A 20,433-nucleotide genomic window follows, 5' to 3' on the forward strand; every position below is an offset into this window, starting at 1 on the left:
GGTGCGCCTCGGGCCGCGGACTCGGTGTCGCTGCCGCCGCCTCTACGGCCGCGTCAGAACAGAAGAGAGGAAGGGGAGGAGCCGCGTGGAGCCTAAGCTGCCGCCTGAGCTTACCCCTGACCCGAGGGCGGTGGAGAGAGCTTGCTCTGTAGCGGTTTCCTTCAGAGCAGGTGGTGACTGCTCCTTGGGGAGCAAGGAGGAGGCCCAGGCCGCGCGGCCATGCTCGGGCGCGCACCACCCGAAGGTGAGGCATTTGGCCCCAAACGGGCCTTCGGAAAGCCCAGCTGCTCGAGAAGTTATCTTACAGCTTGATCTGCCGCACCTGCTCGAGGGCGCGAGCGCCCCACCCTTCCCCTGGTGTGGAGCGACACCAGCGCCCGATGACGCGTGGTCAGGCAGAGCAAATGTTTGATGAATGAATGAATGGCTCCCTCACTCGCGGAGCTCAGAGGAGTTTGACGGAAGTCCAAGCTCTTTGTAAACTGCGTAGCATTGTAAAGATGCGAGTTGTGACACATCCCTCTTACCCCTCTCCCCCCGAAGGAAATGGGGCTGCGGCTGAAATGAGGAGTCCCAACCTGAGTCTTTAGTGGAAAAGGAGGCGAACTGCTGGGACGAAAGAAGGGAGCCGTCCTCCCAGGGATTGTGGAAGGATTTTTGACTTTTCAGGAGGAGAATTTAGTACTGATTCCCTTTTAGGAATCATTCGTGTTTGTGGCTTGGAGCTTTGGAAAGCTGGTATTGGTTGTTAATCGGTGTCCATTACTGTAATCAAGAAATTTTGGCCTGTGTTCAGGTCTGACTCAAAGGCTATTTCCTTTCTAAAATAAATATTATTACTATTTATACTGGTTTTCCTACAGGTGTTATCCTGGAAAGTAAATTCAAGTAAAAACTCATGAAGTTGACAGTGTAGTTCTCTAGGACAGGAAATTTTAAGATAAAACGATTTCAGATTCCTCAGAAATCTGTCTTGCACCTGTCCTGATGAATAGTGTGAGAAGGGGATAAAAGCAGGGACGAAAGGAAGCAGATTCCGCAGTTGGGTCTCTGGACGCTGGCGCACATTACCTCTTCCGGAAGCAGCGATAGTGACTATTACGGATCTTTAGGGGCAGGTTTTTATATAAAGATCTGGGGAGCTCAGAGTTTCTGCCCCTGCTGCCACCACCATATGCAAATACATCAAGGAACCTTGTAACTGGGTAAAATACAAGGGCTCGTTTTTATTAAAATGTTGCAGAAAAAGTAATGGGAGGAGGGGGTGGAGACGGATATTGCCAAAGCAAGAAGAGACTGGTAAAGTAGCTCTTGCCCGTTCATCCAAGTTCTAAGAGCCAGATTAATCCTCCTGTGTTTAAGTTACCCTAGATTTGACTCTCTTCTTATGACTGGTCCCTGCCAGATCCTTCCAAATAAGACTCACAAGGAATCTGAACAGCGAGTGATAGCCCCACATGGCTACATGTGTAAATCATTTGGGGTTTTGCTCCTCTTCCTAATTTTTTGATGGAAATTGAAGGAATAAAATACACAGATTGAGGGGATTTTGTAAAGCCTAGCACCACAGATTTCTGTTAACTTTGGCTAGAAGAAATGCAAACATCAGAGCTCTGCAACCCAGCAGAGGACACCTCCAGGGAAGTGTGTAACCAACCACATGGAGCTTTTCAGCAGCCTGATTGGTTTTCGTTGTCAGTGGTTCCACCAGAGAACCTTGGTGCTGAGAGGCAGCATAGCAGGGAGGAGAGCCCTCAGCCAACTACTGATGAACTTCCAGCTGCACTAGCTTACTAGGCAAGACCCACCCAGTTCACCACCCGGTATGCTGACTGGAGGAAACAGCTGGAACTGGCGGCTGCAGAACAGGAAGCTCCTACATTGCCAGCTTGGTCTGCATCTCTTCAGTGCTTTCATTTCTTACTGCTCCAGAGAAGAAAACAACTGGTTCATTCGAAATTCAAAAAAAGAAATCTGAAGTTTTAGGATACAGAGTTCTTTCCCTGGCTCATCAGTTTGTGTATAATAAGGATCTGCATAGTATGTTAAAATATAACAGAGGGATATTTGTATAGGGTTCTTTTCTCCTACACTTGAAAGTGAGCTCGTATGAGAAACTATTTTATCAGCTTCATTATCCCACATCAGTAGTTTTTGCTGTAAAAGATTTCATAAGCTAAATTCTCTAGCAGTATTTCTTTCTAGAAATTCCATCTACAATATTCAATTACTTTTAGTGGTTTGATTGTGAAATATGCATTAAAATGCATAAAGCAGTTACTCAGTAAAATAAGTAATTGTAAAAGAAGCCTCCATGTAACCAACCAGGTCAAGAAATGGAGCATTTCCAGCACCCTAGAAGTATCCCAGTGACCTTCCGGAATACAACTCTTTCCCTCCCTTTTTGAGGTAACTATTATTCTAACTTTAGTGATAGCCATTTCCTTGCTTTTCTCTATAGTTTTATTACAAGCATGTGTATCTCTAAACAACATATTATTTGGTTTTGCCCTTTCTCTTGGAACAACAGTATGTAACCTGTTTTGATTACAGCTTTTGCTCAACATGTTTTTTAATCTGTGATACGTTGTTTGGGTTGTTCATATAACTGTAGTTTGTTCATTTTAATTGCTGTTTTACGGTGTTCCATTATGGCAATATGGCATAATTTATTTAGCCATTCTATTGTTGATGAATATCTGGGTTGTTTCCAGTTTGAAATTGTTGTAAATACTGCTGTAAATATTTCTTGCATATGTATTCCATCACATCTGGTTTCTATATGGTATATACCTGGGAGTAGTTACGTGTGTTCTAGATTTGAATGAATAATTCCAAGCTGTTTTCTAAAGTGTTACACTCACACCAGCATTGTATGAACCTCATGTCCACACCCTCAACCACAATCCATATAGTCAGTCCTTTTCTGCCTTGCCAGTCTGGTGGGAGTTTGAGCTTGCATTTCCCTAATTGCTGATGCCGATGAGGACTTTTTCATATATCAACTGGCCATTTGTATTTCTTTTGTGAAATGTGTTATCATTTTCATGCCTAATCACTGAGATACCCAACTTTCCAATATCCTTATAGTTCATATTTGAATAATATATGTCAGGTAAGGTAATACTACCAAATGAGTTACATTTGGGACAAGTTCTTTCCAAAATAAGAATAATTATATTAATAGTTTGTCTAATTATCTCTTATGAATTTGATGATAAACTTCTTAAGAGTAGGTCTATAAGGCTATATTTTTTACATTACCAAATAATGTTACACTTTGAACTATTAAAGTGTTGCTGGAATCCCTCATGGTGCTTTGGTGTGACTTAGTTTTCCTCAAGTATGTAGTCAGATGTTTATTCAATGAACCTGTGTAACTAAACTCTTGCTTTGTATTTTATAGGCAACTATGTAACAAATTGTTTCACCTGCACAAATTTTTTTTCATTTCCAGTTTCATTCATTTTATGAAAGTTACAATGGCTTTTTCTTCCCTCCTACAATTCCTGCTAAAATACATGTTTTGTTTTTCTTTTTAATTTTACCCATTAATATCAAATGCACACCATCCATGTCACTACCTGACACATTTTCCCAAGGTATTCTACTTGACTATTTTATCATGTTCCTATCTGTCAGTTCTTTGGAGTGAGTGCTGTTTTAAGATTGGATAAAGAACCACAGAAATTAAATCACTTAACCAGGGTCAGAAGATGAAATAAAAAGGAAGCCTGGACTCAGCCCCAAGTCTTCAAATAGATTGCTTGCTGTTACGTCATACACTCAGGCAGCAAGGGAAATTAGTTCCCCTGGTCTATGGAATGTAGTTCACCTCCACATGGCAAAACTCATATTCTACCATTGGATAAGGTTACTTTATTTTAAGCCTAATAGCTCTAGAATCAGATTAAGATTGGTACATATAAAAATAAAAGAATAAAAAATTTAAATATTAATATAAATGATAGTGCTCAAAAGGGGCTACATGGAAACCTGCTTTAAAAAAAAAACTCCTTCATTGCTTATAGCCAGTCTATCACTTGACCCCTGGCCTCTTCAGAGAATAACCATACTTCCTCAACATCTGAAAGAAGAACTACAAAATAAAGCAGTGGTTGGTCGTATCAAATGATGCAGCAAAGGCCCTTGGATTTGGTGATCAGCTGCTTAATAATATCATAGTGCTGTTAAAAACGTTGGAAGATATCAGAGCTTGATGACATTGTTAAATAGAAAACTTATCAACTGTTTGATGAGATTGTCCCTGTGTGGCCTTCATCATCATCTCGGTTTGCAAAAAGATTGATTCTGAAAATGAATGACAGTTGACTGCTAGTTATAATGCAAAATTAATATAAATTTGAATCACTTGTTATATTTGATAATTTAGCTTTAAAGTTTCAGAGGAATCTTTCATTTGATTTTGTCATTAATAGTCACTATCTTTAGTAAAGTCTAGCCATTATTTTTAAAATAAAATATTGAGTGAAACAGTTAAAGAAAATGACTTCATAAAAATATTAAGGTATGCTTACATGTAACTTAACTCTGAAAAGGAAAGGTTTCTAAATGTTTTGGCTTGAAATTCAAAGTTGATTTATTGAGTTAACAGTAGGGAGTTGCTAAAGGTACTAGATCTATAAATATTATTTGTATATTTTTGGTTTTCCAAGGAGTAATGATATAGAGAAAACATAAAAGGGTTAGGATATCTATCCAAAGTGCAGAATTTTCACAGTTACTTCCCCGTTTGATGAACAGAAATTTACTTATCACCTGTTTCCTGCACTAGACTAAGTGCTGAACATATAATGGTGAGAACAGTGGTGTCCTGGCTCAATGGGGTTTGTAGTCTGGTGCCAATATGTCCTTGGCTTCCCTGGTGGCTCAGACAATAAAGGATCCACCTGCAATGCGGAGACCTGGGTTTGATCCCTGGATGGGGAAGATCCCCTGGGGGAGGGCATGGCAACCCACTCCAGTATTCTTGCCTGGAGAATCCCATGGACAGAGGAGCCTGTGGGGCTACAGACCATGGGGTTGCACAGAGTTGGACACGACTGAGCAATAAACAGCAGCAGCAGCCAGTATGTCCCAGGCTTGACACTTCCCCTCAGCTAACACCGTCTGAAACTGTGTGAGCTATCTGATGATGTATTCTTTCCTTGCAGTTGGAGGAAAATTGCTTCACAGCATGGTGTTGGTTTCTGCTATACAACAATACAACTCAGCCATAACTGCGTGCATGTGTGTGTGTGTGAGTCAGTCAGTCATGTCCAACTCTTTGCGACCCCCATGGACTGCAGCCCGCCAGGTTCCTCCGTCCGTGGGATTTTCCAGGAAAGAATACTGGAGTGGGTCGCCATTTCCTTTTCCAACATATATGTGTATATATATATATATAGGCTTCCCTGGTGGCACTAGTGGTATAGAACCCACCTGCCAATGCAGGAGACATAAGAGACGTGAGTTCAATCCCTGGGTCAAGAAGATCCCCTGGAAGAGGGCATGACAACCCACTCCAGGATTCTTACTTGGGGAATCCCATAGACAGAAGAGCCTGGTGGTTTGCTATGGTCCATAGGGTCACAAAGAGTCAGATACAACTGAAGAGACTTAGCACATAGGCATAGACAGATAGATAGACGACTGCTTTATTGTCTTGATAAGCAAATAAGTGATCACAGGCTAGAAACTTTGATCTTACTGACATTTTTCAGATGTTTCACTATGACAATTTTTTTAAATGCATTGAAAGAATAATATAACTCCTTTTCATACACCTTCCACCTAGATTCAGTCATGGTTAACATTTTGATATATTTGCCTTAGGTACTTTTTCTGAACCATCTGAGACTAAATTTCAGGCATCCTAATGCTTCATCCTTTTCCTTAGGTAATATTTCAGCAGATATCAATTAAGAAAAGAATATACCTAAGCCCAACCTTTAATCAGACCTAAAAAATTTAACAAAAATCTGTATCTAAATTTAATTCCCATTTAAATTTTCCTAATTGTCCCAACAGCATTTTTTTCCAGCTTCGTGGGATGTAATTGACAGACAGCATTGTATCACAGAGTGATGATTTGATGTGGCTGCTGCTGTTGCTGCTAAGTTGCTTCAGTCGTGTCCGACTCTGTGCAACCCCAGACGGCAGCCCACCAGGCTCCCCCATCCCTGGGGTTTCTCCAGGCAGGAACACTGGAGTGGGTTGCCATCCTTCTCCAATGTGTGAAAGTGAAAAGTGAAAGGGAACATACTCTGAAATCATTACCACAATAAGGTTAACAAAGTCATTACCTCACATAGTTCCCTCTGTGTGCTTGTTGGGATACTTAAAAATAGTTTAAGATATACTTTTTTAGCAAATTTCAAGCATAAAATACCAACAGTATTTTTGATCGCTTGTGTCCTGCCCCCAACTTGATCCAATCCGAGTTAACATATTGCATTCTTCAGTTATATTTAAATGTTTAAGTATTTTTAGGGAAACTAAAAACTGGACTCTCTAATACTATTTGGCAGTAATTGCTTTACATTGTATCATTTTTTAATGTTATATTTTAAGTCCACTAAGAGCATTCTCTAATCTTAGTAAAAAGGTGGTCTTTTCTTCAGTTGCTTTTCCGCTCACCTTTGACTCCATGCTGCTTTAGTAGTTGGGGGAGTCACTCACTGAGGTACTAAGCACTCCCCTGTCTTCCAAAAGTTACCTGTACATTTTCTTAGATGCTGTTTCCTTCCACCTTTGTCCTACCATGCCTCCCCTGGAAGGCCCTGCTCTTATCCCAACCAAAGCCCTTATTACCTCTTTCTCCTCTCCTTGAATTTGTCCTGACTTTATAGGCACCCTTTCAAGAGCATCTAACTCTCAGTTCTTAGGTTCTCTTATTCTCTACCTGTCTTTCAGGTTACCACAACCTGTGCTTAACTCTACCAGAGTCTGTACCTGAGTTTCTTCACCTGCACTGGAGTCCTTTGTAATGGAACCCACCACCACTGCAACCTGTCACCAGTAGAATGTGCTTAGCTCATTATAAAGCAAGGAAGAACATACTTGACAAGAACCTAGAATGTGCTGTCCCTTCATTTAATCCTCACAAAACCTTTCAAGTAGATGCAAGAGGCCCACGTGCCTTTTTCCTCTTCCTGGTCACAAAGAACTGTTTCCCAGCCTCCCTTGCAGTTAGGCTGGAGCCACGTGATTAGTCTGGCCTGCAGAACATGGGCAGAAGTAATGTCTGTCATGTCCAGGCTTGATCCCTAGTTTCCCATGAGATAATTAGCTCCTCTGTCTATAGGCTTAGAAGCAAAGGATGCTCAGATATTGGCTCACATGCCAGAAGGAGTCCAGATTCCTTAGCTGCCTCTTGGAGAAGCACTATCTGACCCAAATCAAACAGTGAACAGAGCAAAACATAAAGTTAAGTTGTGGAGTTTAATCGCAAGTCCTGAGAATGCAACCCTCTTTTGTTATATTGTTTGTATAGAAATAGGAGTTCTGAGTTCCAACTCAAACTATGAAAGGCCTTTTAGGGAAAAGAAAACAAAAACCCTAGGGATTGACTTTTCTGTGAGAGAATCATATGTGAGACCATCAGTCCCCTCCAGATAGGTGTTCAAGGCTTCCTTTTCAATAAACAGGTTTCCATTTCAAGGATGAAGCTATCCTTAGGTTCTTCAGCCTTTCATTCCAGGATTGACATTTCTTTTAATAACCAAACAAAATGTTACGACCTACCATCTTATATGTTATGAAAAATTTAGAGCCAGCTGTCTCCACTGTGGCTGGCATCCTCAAATTATTTCAGTGCCTTGCCCCTCACTTGCCTTTTTCATTTCATCAACACAAGACTGTTACATGTAGCCGCCTTTTAGGTTGAGGGGTGAGTGAGTGAAGTCCCTCAGTCGTGTCCGACTCTTTGCCACCCCATGGACTGTAGCCCACCAGGCTCCTCTGTCCATGGGATTCTCCAGGCAAGGATAGTGGAGTGGGTTGCCATTTCCTTCTCCAGGGGATCTTCCCTACCCAGGGATTGAACCCAGGTCTCCCGCATTGCAGGCAGACCCTTTACCCTCTGAGCCACCAGGGAAGCCCAAGAGCCAACATAGCAGAGGAAACAATTTCAAAATCAGTGTCTCATATAACTTTAAAAAACTGTTGACCAATTGCAACCTTAGTGGATTTGTCAGTGATTGTCTTTCCTTAGGTCTCTTCCAATCACCCTGAATTTGCTACCCTAACCCCCCATATCCCATTCACATTTCTCCAGAGCAGTCTCTCAATATACGCTTCCTCTTACTTTATTAAAAGCAATTCAACTGTCTTGGGTCTCTACCTTTTATTTTAAAAGTCCATCAAACTTGTTGTTAATGTATACAGATGCAAATAACAGAACCCGACTGGCATAATCAATGTAGAGACTTTACTGTTTCTTTTTAAGAAAAAACCCACTGGTAGGGTGTTCAAGGTTGGCACAGCAGCTCAGTAGTGCTTTCCAGCACCCAGGCTCGTCTCTTTCGTTGCATCCTCATCGCCATCTGTATCATGTTGACTTTTATCACCAAGCCTGTTGCTTAATGAATCACAAATTGGCTACTCTTCCTTGGGCTGTGCTTAGTTGCTCAGTCGTGTCTGACTCTTTGCAACCCCATGAACTTTAGCCCCCCAGGCTCCTCTGTCCATGGAGATTCTCCAGGCAAGAATACCGGAGTGGATCTTCCCAACCCAAGGATCAAACCCAGATCTCCAGCATTGCAGGCGGATTCTTTACCACCCGAGCCCCCAGGGAGCCACATCCACATTGCAGACAGGAAGGAAGGAGAAAGGGTGCTGCCTGTGTGAAGAAAAGCCGATTGATTCTTCTCCACCATTTCCAGCACATCTCCATTTAGGTCTCATTGATAGAGTGGTGCCTTGGGGCCACACATAGATCTAAGGAAGACTGAGTAGTATTTTAGCTGGGCAGGTTGTCCAAGGAGAGGTTGGAGTTCTGTAAGTAAGGAAAGTGGGAAGGATAGACAAGGAGCAGGAAACTAGCAGGGTTTGACCCACTTTGTCTTAGTCTGTTCTGACTGCTATAACAAATTACCATAGACTAGGTGGCTTATAAGCAACAGAAATTTATTCCCCACAATTCTGGAGACTTGGAGCTTGAGATCGGGGTGCCAGCATGGTCGGGGGAGGAACTTCTTCCAGGTCGCAGACTGCTGATATCTGTGTCCTCACATAATGGGAAGCAGAGGGCAGCCACCTCTCTCCTAACTGTAAAGGGCACTGAGCCCATTCGTGAGGGCTCCACCTTCATGACGTCATCCAATCCTCATCACCTGGCACCATCACAAGAGGGAAAGGGGAGGGGGTGGAGGAACAGAACAGGATTTCATCATGTGAGCATTCAGTCTGTAACCCCCTTAAAGACGTTTTTCTTAAAAGGACCACCTATCCCAGAGACGAAATGGCGATGTCAAAACCCCAAAAATAACTACCCTTTTCCCCAGTGCTTGGCATGCAAATATCAGTAATATGTAGAATTTTCTTTTTGGTTTCTTATAGTTTAAAAATTCTAGCAATATAATTCAGGTGCATTTTTAATAAATGAATTTGTGATTTCCAGATGGTTGGCTTTTAATCTCTCACATCATCATTGCAAAGCACATCTTATTGGTTGCATTTTAAGCTCTTTTTTTAGACCCAAGTGAATGATTAAATATTCATTTCCCTTTTAAAATCCAAAATAAGCATTGTTTGTATTTAGTTTAAAACAATCTGAAATTTACAGAAAATTGCAAATACAGTATAAAGAACTTTTTTTTTTATCTTGAGCTACCATTTGGGAGTAAGTTGCCAACCAGATGCCCCCTCACCCCCAAATACTTCCTGGAGTGCTCAGTCATTTTCCCACATAATCACAATATAACCACTAAAATCAGGAAATAAACACAGACCATTTATATTACCCAATCCTAACACCCCCTCATTAAATTTCATTTTTCATCCCAATAATATCTTTTATACCAAAAAAAAAAAAAACCAGTTCAGAATTGTCACATGTCTTTAGAGTCCTTTAGTCAAAAATGTTTTCTCAATCTTTGTTTGACTTTCATGACCTTAATACTTCTGAAGACCACAGCTTGGGTGGGGCCTCCTTTGGTTTAGATGTGTTTGTGTTTGGCAGGAATACCACCCAAGTGACGCTGTATTCAGACGACTCTCAGTTTTGATTTGTCCCATTACTAGCAATGCTCTCTTTAACCACTTGATCAAAATGGTGTCTGCCCAGCTTCTCCAAAAGGAAGTAACTCCAAAATAAAGTTACTATAAATATTTTTCTGTTTTGAATTAACAAGTATTCATTTTGTGAAGAGACAAGTTGTTGTTGTTTAGTCACAGAGTCATGTCCGACTCTTTGTGACCCCACGGAGTGTAGCCCACCAGACTCCTCTGTCCATGGAATTTCCCAAGCAAGAATACTGGAGTGGAAAGGAAAGTGCCATTTCCTTCTCCAGGGGATCTTCCCAACCCAGGGATCGAACCCACATCTCCTACATTGGCAGATGGATTCTTTACCACTGAGCCATCAGGGAAGCTAGAGAGATACATTAGCTCTAAGTAAATACTCTATTCCTTATCAAGCCTTCACTTTACTTTTATTCACATCAGTGTGGGTTCCTGGTTTCCCATTTTGTTCAATAGATTTTCGTATTATTTGTTGTGGTGCTTATATTGTCTCATATCTCACCAGCGGGAAGCCTTTCAAACTGGCTCATCTGGCATTTTGTCCCCTCCTTCTGCATTTCCTTTTTTTCTGGCACAACACAATGTTCTCTGCTCTTGTTGTTTCCCTGCCCCAGTGTTGCAAGTGGCCATTTCTTCAAGGAATAGGGTTACCAAATATAGTAGAGATTAATACTTTAAATTTGAATTTCAGATAAATAATAAATAGTGAAGATACATCCCATACAATAACTTCTTGTCTGCTTACAGTTTGCTGTATTTTCATATAGTAAATCTGGCACCCTACCAAGAAATCCTGGTTCCCTGAAATGGCAAATGGTATTTAGAAAACCACAATCAGGGTAGGTCTGCTGGTTGCGATTTGAGTTCACAGCTCTCTTGATGGACAGAGGTAGGGAACATGTATACATTCACACACGGACACATTTACATCCATATTTATATATCAACATTGATGCCATATAGATATACGTACATTACAGTCCATGAGTTCACACTGATAACTTCTCATTCCAATCCTGAAGGCGTATTCCGGCTTCTCCCTTTCCATGTTTATGACTTCATTCTCTGAGGGCGAGAATCCTGGCTCTCATTACTGTTAATACGTACTTGTTTGATCAATGCATTGGTGTATACCAAACTCGCATCACCGACCCTGCCCCCTCCCCTGGGAGGATGCCCTGTTTGTGCTCAGATTCCCATGCTGGTTCATCCCTACAGATGGATACTCTCTCACCCGCCTCAGCACGGACCACCCCACGGTGGGAGTGACCTCTTCGCTTTGCTGAGATCTGCCGCACCCCCATGGGGACCTCACCTCTCTTCTGTGCGTCCACCCCACCCTGGGCCAATCTCCACGAGTGCACCCACCTCTTTGTGTGCACCCACCTCACCTTCCTCTAAGGACAAGCAACATGCAGATGATGCTTAAGTAAGAAGTTTGTGTTACTTTTCTTATTCAGGACACTCATAACTCATACGGAGAAGGCGATGGCACCCCACTCCAGTACTCCTGCCTGGAAAATCCCATGGACAGAGGAGCCTGGTGGGCTGCAGTCCATGGGGTCGCTAAGAATCATACATGACTGAGCGACTTCACTTTCACTTTTCACTTTCATGCACTGGAGAAGGAAATGGCAACCCACTCCAGTATTCTTGCCTGGAGAATCCCAGGGACGGGGGAGCCTGGTGGGCTACCGTCTACGAGGTCACACAGAGTCAGACACGACTGAAGCGACTTAGCAGCAGCAGCTGCATAACTCATAACACGGGGTTTTCAAAGTAAAAGAGGTTTTGACTAAGGCAACTGGAAAAACAGGGATACTTTTATTCTTTTGCATTGAGCTGATGCTAACCATTACTTACTGACTAATAGTAAAAACCCAAGAGAAGTCAAAATTAGAAGTGCAGACCTCTGTTTAAAAACCTATGTTTGTCTCCACTTCCTCTCAAAAACCCCTAAATTAACAGGAAAGGAATAAAAAGGCAGAAGAAATACAAAGAACACAGGAGGTGAGATGAAAGCAGAGAGGACATTATCAGGAAATTCTAGAAGATAGACAGATAGACAAGGAATGACTAACTTAGAGAAAATGAGGCTAAAACTTACGTTCCTTCAGCAGACGTTCCTTCAGCAGCATGTCCAGCAGTAACCAACCAATCCCTGATGTGAAACCCTAGAAAATGTCAGAAATTGAAGTCACTGGTTACTCTGAGGTACAGGATAAAGTGAAAAACAGGCTTATTCTTCAATGTGAATGAGCAATCAAGAATCACCAGACCCTTGAGGGAGGTCTTATATGAAAGCAAAAATGAAAATTAACCTGGACAAAACTAAGACAAAGCAGAAGAAGAAAAATACCAAAGATCATGAAAAAAAGATGAAAGTCATAGGATAGTGATTGTGTGTGTGTTTGTGCATGCGTGCGTGCGTGTGTGTGTGTGTCTGTATAGATAATTAAGACATCTTTAGTAACAGGAACTTCATAGATGATGTCTTGGTTTGAAAAACCATGACATGTCTGTATCATTATGTTATTTAGTCACATGTTCTAAGGGGAGAAACACCTAAAGAGTTAAAAGTGGTTACCTCTGGGGAAGCCACATTAGATAAGCGAAAAACAGGTGAATCTTGATATTTTCAGAAACCTATGTAGTACTTTGTTAAAAATAAGGATTTGATTTAAAAGTTGTTGGTATAGATTGAAACATCTTTAATGTCAGAATCTGACACCTGGATTCAATTCAGTGAGCACGTCTACGCTTTTACTGTTTACGTAATTCTGTACAGATCTTAATCCCTGAAACTCAGCTTACACATTTATGGCACCCCATAAATGTGTACTCTTTCCTGGAAAACCCCACAGACGGAGGAGCCTGGTGGGCTGCAGTCCATGGGGTTGCTAAGAGTCGGACACGACTGAGCGACTTCACTTTCGCTTTTCACTTTCATGCATTGGAGAAGGAAATGGCAACCCACTCCAGTGTTCTTGCCTGGAGAATCCCAGGGACGGGAGCCTGGTGGGCTGCCGTCTATGGAGTCACACAGAGTCGGACACGACTGAAGAGACTTAGCAGCAACTTGGGGATAATCTCTTAATCTGCTTGGGCTGCCGTAACAAAATACCACAGACCAAGGGGCTTAAACAACAGTAATGTATTCCTCAGAGTTCTGGAGACCACAAGTCCAAGATGAAGGTGTTGGCAGGTTGCTCCCTGGGGCCTCTCTCTCTGAAGTTCTCCCTGGGGCACTCATCACTAGGGTCTCTTACTCTCCTTATAAGGACCACAGCCATGTTGCATTAGGGCCTACGCTAATGGCCTCATTTTAACTTCATCACTCCTTCAAAGACCTCGTCTCCAAATACATCCTGAAGTCCCGAAGACTGGGATTTTAACATGTGAATTGTAGGGGGAGCACAATTCAGTCCATCTACCTGCCTACCAAATTCATTCATATGCCAAGATTTATTGGGATTCCTTTAATGTTCCAGCCTGTGCTAGAACATGTTCTAACATGTTCCAGCATTCCTGCCAAAACCATTATTTAAGCTTTGTGTTTACTGACTTCTCTCTCACACACACACCTAAATGCTCATCTTCTGTGTGTGTGCTTTGTTTGGCTGCGTGGGGTCCAGGTTGCTGTGAGCAGGGGCTGCTCTCTAGTTGCGGCGTGTGGGCTTCTCATCACGCTGGCTTCTCTCGTTGGGGAGCTCGGGCTCCAGAGCAAGCAGGTTCAGCCGTGGTGGCGCACTGGCTTAGCTGCCCTGTGCACTAAGTAATGTGTCATCTTCCCAGACGAAGGTTTGAACCCATGGCCCCCGTATTGACAGGCAGATTCTTAAACACTGGACCATCAGGGACATCCATTTTTTGTGTCTTTAAAATCTAAATAGCTTACGTGTTTTTCAGGGACTCACTTTACCCCATCAATGTCAGGGCCCTAGGACTTGTTCAGGTTGATATTATGTGATCATAATTATCTCCCTGTTCTGATTATCTGTTGCTGCCAGCCTGAACCCTAGAATCCTGTTATCCCCATTCATGCCGGGGCAACAGTCTTAATCCAGCAGCAGTCCCCAGTATTTTCGGCACCAGGAACCAGGAACTGGTTTCATGGAAGACAACTTTTCCATGAACCATGGGTGGGGGGTGGTTTCAGAATGATTCAAGTGCATTACATTTATTACACTTTAATTCTATTATTATTATATCAGCTCCACCTCAGGTCATCAAGCATTTGATCCTGGAGGCTGGGGACCCTTAGTCTAGAGCACCAGTAATTCTGAGATTCTCAGAATTTATTAGCACTTTCCATATTTTAGTGAAGCTTGTGCTAAGTTGCTTCAGTCATATCCGATTCTTTATGACCCTATGAACCGTGGCTCACCAGGCTCCTCTGTCCATGGGATTCTCCAGGCAAGAATACTAGAGTGGGTGCCATGCCCTTTACCAGGGGATCTTCCCAACCCAGGGATCGAACCCACGGCTCTTAATGTCGCCTGCATTGGCAGGTGGATTCTTTACCACTAGCACCACCTGGGAAGCCCACTTAGTGAAGGAAGTGCCCTCTGAAGCCCCCACCCCAGGGAACCTTGTTAGCAGGTGGGTTCTCTGGTATTATGTAATAAGTACAGTCTTAAATCTAGTCTGCTTGAGTAAGTTTACCCCTTTCTCATCTTTCTTCTAAGAAATGCAAGCACCTCCATTCAAGTACATTGTTTTCAAGTTTCGAAGAGCAATTCCTGCTATTTACTATGGATACCTGGCAATACTTGCTATTTACTATCTAGGCATCCTACCAAGATATTAAGTTTTGAGTCACTAAATAATGCACCCATATGAATAAACTCTCTTCTGTCCAGCCTTATAGTCTGTCCTCCCTGATCCACCACCTTTAATATCCACCTTTAATATTCTAGGCAAATTCTTCCAGTTCCTGGTGGTTCATAACACTGCCAAGTTCTGCAGTGCTTTTGGTGAATGATCTCTTTCTTCACATAGCAGTATTTTTCTGCTTGGCTCACAATAAGGAGCAATAGAGAGAGGCAAGGAAAGACCTTGCAGACATGTACCATCTTGCAAGGCATCTGCCCCAGTGAGGCCTCTGCACAGTCTGCAGGTGGCTGGAGACTGGTTTCCTCTGGCAAGATGGAGGTCTCCAGAGAATTCTGGCTCAGATTATTCAGAGGAACCGAGGTAGTCAAGTCCTCAACCCCATCTACCCAAATGGGCTTCTGTCCTTCCCTTTCAGTCTCCTGATTTTAGCATAAGAACCTGTCTGGGCTGTGAACTCAACCTCCTTTTTTTCTTTTTAGTGCTGCTGTATTTAAGATCAAATTTGAAATCTTACTGTTCAGCTCAGTCTACCCTCTGTCTACAGGAAATGAGACCCCCCCCCTTTAAAAGATGACATGGAAGACTTACGACTTTCTTTCAATCCAAATTCTAAATTAATGGTTACCTGGCCTGAGTCTGTTACTTGCTTCTTTCATGCCTCCTCAAGCAGTTGATAACAAACCAACTCCAAAATCCTAATAATTGCCATTGCCCCCCATTTGGTTCAAAAGCTACTCTATAGGCGGGACATCTTCTTACACAGCACATGAGCCCAATTCACCACAGGTAAGACTCTTAGCAGTGATGCAACAGCATGCCAGACATTATCCTGGCCTCACTTACCGACAGTAACAGGGTCTTAGTTGTCATCTGACCAACAAGAGATCCAATTCTAGAATCTTGTTCTGAGAGTCTCCTTTATTACCTCACTTTAGGACCTACTCACTTAGATGAGGTTCCTCCAAAACTTAGGAATTTGAGTTTGCAAATAGTGTGTCTGAAGAGTAAAATGTGATGCTAGGAGGTAGCAGGAGAGGAGTGAAGGGAAGAGAATCCGAAGCACTTTAATGAGCAGGGAACCGCTGACGACAGCCGGGGCTCAGCCCACAGGAGCCTGCTGGGAAACACGGGCTGCACGGCAAAGACGTCCCACCCCGGGAGCAGGCAGGCGGGGAAGTTTGTCCTTCCGCTCCTGCTGGTCACTGGCTAAGGACTGTTTGCCAAGCATGAACCTGTCACACAAACAGAGAGAGACTCCCTCAGGCCACAGGCAGGGTCACATGTGCTTCCAGTAAGATTGAGTTGAACTGGATCACTCCAGAATGCCTACGGAATGTGGGCCCAGCACCAGTGGTTGTCAGCTACGCCTTCCTTGACTTCCTATCCAAAATAACACACACCCCATCACTACCCTTTATCCCCTGCTGCTTTCCTTTTCTTTACAGCAGTGTCTCTGCCTGGCATTCTATTATGTTTATTTATAGTTTCCTTCATATATGCCCTACAAATAGTCCAGAGACTTCATCGGGTTTATTCACTACTATGTGCCTCATTCCTAGACAGTGCCTAAGACACGGCATGGACACAATAAGTATTTTTGAATGAGTAAGTGAATGAAAAAAGGTAATATTTGCAACATGGCTTGCAAACACTTAGCTTCTGTGGTTAGGAAGCTAGGAAGGAGAAGATTAGGGGTTCAGAAAAGGGGCTCATTGAAGGATGAGCTTGGTGTGTCAAGAGAAATAAACATGGGAAAGTTGTTCCATTCAAAAACTTTTCAGTCTCAGTTGATTCGGAAGAAAGCCAGCTAATTCATTGAGGAGGAATCATAAAATTTTAAAAATTAATGCTTTTAAAAAACTAATAAAATGATCATTTCTGGCAAGGATTATCCATGAATACAGATGAGATGTTCACTTGTTGCTAATGTATAGTCCATAAGTTACCTGCTAATTGCAAAGGAAAAAATATACCTCATGGAGGAGAGATCTGGCACTCACCGCCTTAAACAAATGATCAAATTGAGAATCATGTAGTGGAACAATCTACTTACCTCCTTATGCGATGTAGTATGAAGTACATAGCATGACTGATGAAATAGTCTTGCCAAACACAAGTCAAGCCTTTGGATTAAACTTCCAAAGCATCGAGGTATAAGTTAAACACCACCAGAAGCAGATAATCAACTAAGTCTTTTTTTGTCTGGCTTCTTTCACTTAGCATAATTTTTTTAAATTTAATTTTATTTTTTGAAGCAGTTATAGGTTCACAATGCAATTCAGAGGAAGATACAGAGATTTCCTATATACACCCTGCCCTCAACATGCACAGCTTCCCCCAGAATCAACATCCCCCATCAGACGGGTACATTCGTTACAGCTGATGGAGCTGCATTGATCTGTCATAGCCACACAGGGTTCACAGATTACATTAGGGTTCACTCTTGGTGTCATATATTCGGTAGGTTTGGATAAGTGTGTAATGACCTGTATGCACTGTCAAAATACATACAGAATCTTTTTACTGCCCTAAAAATCACCTGTGCTCTACCCATGCATCCTGCTCTCCCTCTCTCCCTGCTAAATGCTAGTAACCACCAATCTTTCTACTGTCACCAGTTTTGGCTTTTCTACAATGTCATATAGTTGGAATCATACAGTTGGTAGCATTTTCAGACTGGCTTCTCTCACTTTGTACTAAGCATTTAAGGTTCTTTCATGTCTTTTCATGACTTGATAAATTATTTCTTTTTAGCACTGAGTCATACTCCATTATCTGGATGTACTGCAGTATTATTTACCCAGTCTCACCTACTGAAGGACATCTTGCTTACTTTCCGATTTTGGCAGTTATGAATAAAGATGCTATAAATATTTGTGTGCGGGTTTTTGTGTGAACATAAACTTTCAGATCCTTTGGGTGAATACCAAGGAGCGCAACTTCTGTATCACGTGGTAAAGAAACCATCCCCAACTGTCTTTCAGAGTAGCTGGACCGTTTTGCTTTCGCACCAGCAATGAAGGCGTGTTCCTGTTGCTCCACACCCTTGCCAGCACTTGGTGTTGTTGTTGTTCCAGATTTTGGCCTTTCTAATAAGTGTGTCTTGGTATCTTGTTTCATTCTGCAGCTCCCTGATAACATATGATGTGGAGCATCTTTTCATGTATTTACCTGCCATTTGTATATCTTTTTTGGTGAGGTGTCTATTAAGGTTTTTGGGTCATTTTTAACCTAGTTGTTTGTTTTCGTGAGTCCTTTTATATTTTGGATAAGTCTTATATCAGATTGTCTTTTGCAAATGTTTTCTTACAGTCTGTGGCTTGTCTTTTCATTCTCTTGATGTTGTCTTTTGTGGAGCAGAAGTTTTTTATTTTGATGAAGTACAGATTATTATTCTTTCATGATCATGCCTTTGGTGGTATATCTAAAATGTCATTGCCTTACCCAAGGTTATGTAGATTTTTCTCTTGTATAATTATTCTGAAGATCTTTTTCCTTTTCCTTTATCAACAGTTTGTTCTTTTTCATTGTTGAGTTCCATTGTGTGGGTATACCACAATTTGTTTATCTGTTTACCTGTTGATGGATATTTGAGTTGTTTTCAGTGTTGGCTCTTACTATGAACATTTGTGAATAAGCTTTTGTCTAGACAAATATTTTCATTTCTGTTGGGTCAATATCTAAGAATTGAATGACTGAGTCATTTGGTTGGCACATGTCTAACTTTTTATGAAGTGGTTCAATTGTTTTCAAACCAACATCCAGTCAGGTTTCACGCATTGTATTTGTTTGTTACGGCTCTTCTGTCTCTTTTAATCGAGAACATTCCTCCACTTTTAAAAAATACATCTTGAGGAATGAATCATATTCAGTACATACTGTATAATTCCATACATATAAAATTCTGAGAAATTCAAACGAATCTGTGGTGAGAGAAAGCAGATCAGCAGTTCCCTGGGGATGGGGCAGAGGGTGAGTGGAAGAAGGGGTGCATTCCCCAGGTTTCTGAGGAAACTTCTAACGTGATGGTACACGCATCGTTTGATCGACGTGATGGTTTCACGGTTGTATGTATGTGTCAAAACTGATGAAGCCTACATTTTAAACTGTACATCAATTACAACTTAACAAAGCTATTAAAAAGTTGGGGGTGAAAAAAGCAAAAACAAACAAGCTAAAGTTGGGGGTGGGCAGAGTGTACTAATGAAAGTGCCAGGACAGAAAGCCTTGAGTTGGGAAACTTTAAAGCTCAGGCGACACAGAAATTGAATTTATGATCACTCACCAAGGCTTTATCCAACTTGTTTCTAAATTTCTCTCTGATATCCTATTTTTGGCTCCCCTGGTGGCTCAGTGGTAAAGAATCTGCTTGCCAATGCAGGAGACACGGATTCGATCCCTGGGTTCGGAAGATTCCCTGGAGGTGGAAATGGTAAACCCATTCTGGTATTCTTGCCTGGGAAATCCCACGGACAGAGGAGCCCGGCAGGGTGCAGTCCATGGGGTTGCAAACAGTCAGGCACGACTTAGTGACCAGGCAACACCACCACCACCACCAAACATCCTAAATTCATTCACATCATTTCACGCTGGTTTTAGAAGAGGCACATATCTTGAATGACAGCAAAAATACATTTTAAGTTTTAAATGACTTCTATGAAAGTGCTTGAAAATAATTTAAGAAAACATTTAAGATGCAACTTAATTTAAAAGCCAAAAGAAAAAGATTGTCAGTAGCTCCCCTTTACCTCCTGATTTAAATTTGGAGGCAGTTCACTGGAGGATTTAAGTGTCTCCTTTCAGCTTTTTTTCTCGTCACTGCCTTCTCTGTAACCCATTCCCAGACTGGCTGGCCTGCCCGCTAGTCGCAGACCACGTGCCTGCACTCCTGGTGCCCTTGTCCATCTTTTTCTCTCTGAGGGAGATGCCTCTGCTCATGTGTGCCCCACCCCCCCTCACCTGCCTCTGGCACGCAGAAATGCTGCTTATCTGCTAAGGCTTCTGAAAACCTTCATTTTCATCTTCATCTTCATCTTCACTAGGCTTAGCCTAGTGGTTGGTACTGCCCCAGCTGACCAACTCCAGGCTGAAGCAAGTGAGGTACTTGCCTGAAATATACATTTTTAAAAGGATACCAAAAAACTCAGGACTCAAGTATTTTCAAATGAGTACCCAGTCAAGTTTCACTCTTTGCATTTGGTTATCTCTTCATTCTTTTTTTAATCTGTAACATTCCAACCACATCTTAGAACATGTAGCTTATAAGAATGTACCATATCTAATATACCTTGAAAAGCTTCACTTTATAATGTTTATATATCTAATATTTTATGTAAACACTTGGAAAATAAA

General features: G+C 42.0%; 1 protein-coding gene and 2 long non-coding RNA genes across 4 annotated transcripts in view; 1 reads left to right on the forward strand and 2 right to left on the reverse strand.

Moving 5' to 3' along the window:
• Positions 1 to 197, reverse strand: part of FBXW7 (F-box and WD repeat domain containing 7) — a 230,164-nt gene extending 229,967 nt beyond the window's left edge. Inside the window, exon 1 of one of the 2 annotated variants that reach the window (XM_044930530.2) lies at positions 115 to 197. The gene's annotated coding sequence lies outside the window, so the exon portion shown is untranslated. The remainder of the gene's footprint in view (positions 1 to 114) is intronic. The other variant, XM_044930529.2, reaches the window with a different exon arrangement.
• LOC123330020 lies at positions 146 to 3,542 on the forward strand. Its single transcript, XR_006545709.2, has 2 exons — positions 146 to 1,205; positions 1,372 to 3,542. It is a non-coding gene; the product is annotated as an uncharacterized LOC123330020 (long non-coding RNA).
• Positions 3,543 to 9,108: 5,566 nt separating this feature from the next.
• Positions 9,109 to 16,218, reverse strand: LOC102393382. Its single transcript, XR_327480.4, has 4 exons — positions 15,925 to 16,218; positions 12,353 to 12,419; positions 11,219 to 11,310; positions 9,109 to 9,335 (listed from the first exon to the last, which is right to left on the reverse strand). It is a non-coding gene; the product is annotated as an uncharacterized LOC102393382 (long non-coding RNA).
• Positions 16,219 to 20,433: the final 4,215 nt, after the last annotated feature.

Source organism: Bubalus bubalis, chromosome 17, assembly GCF_019923935.1.
Source record: "Bubalus bubalis isolate 160015118507 breed Murrah chromosome 17, NDDB_SH_1, whole genome shotgun sequence".
Taxonomy (NCBI): Eukaryota; Metazoa; Chordata; class Mammalia; order Artiodactyla; family Bovidae; genus Bubalus; species Bubalus bubalis.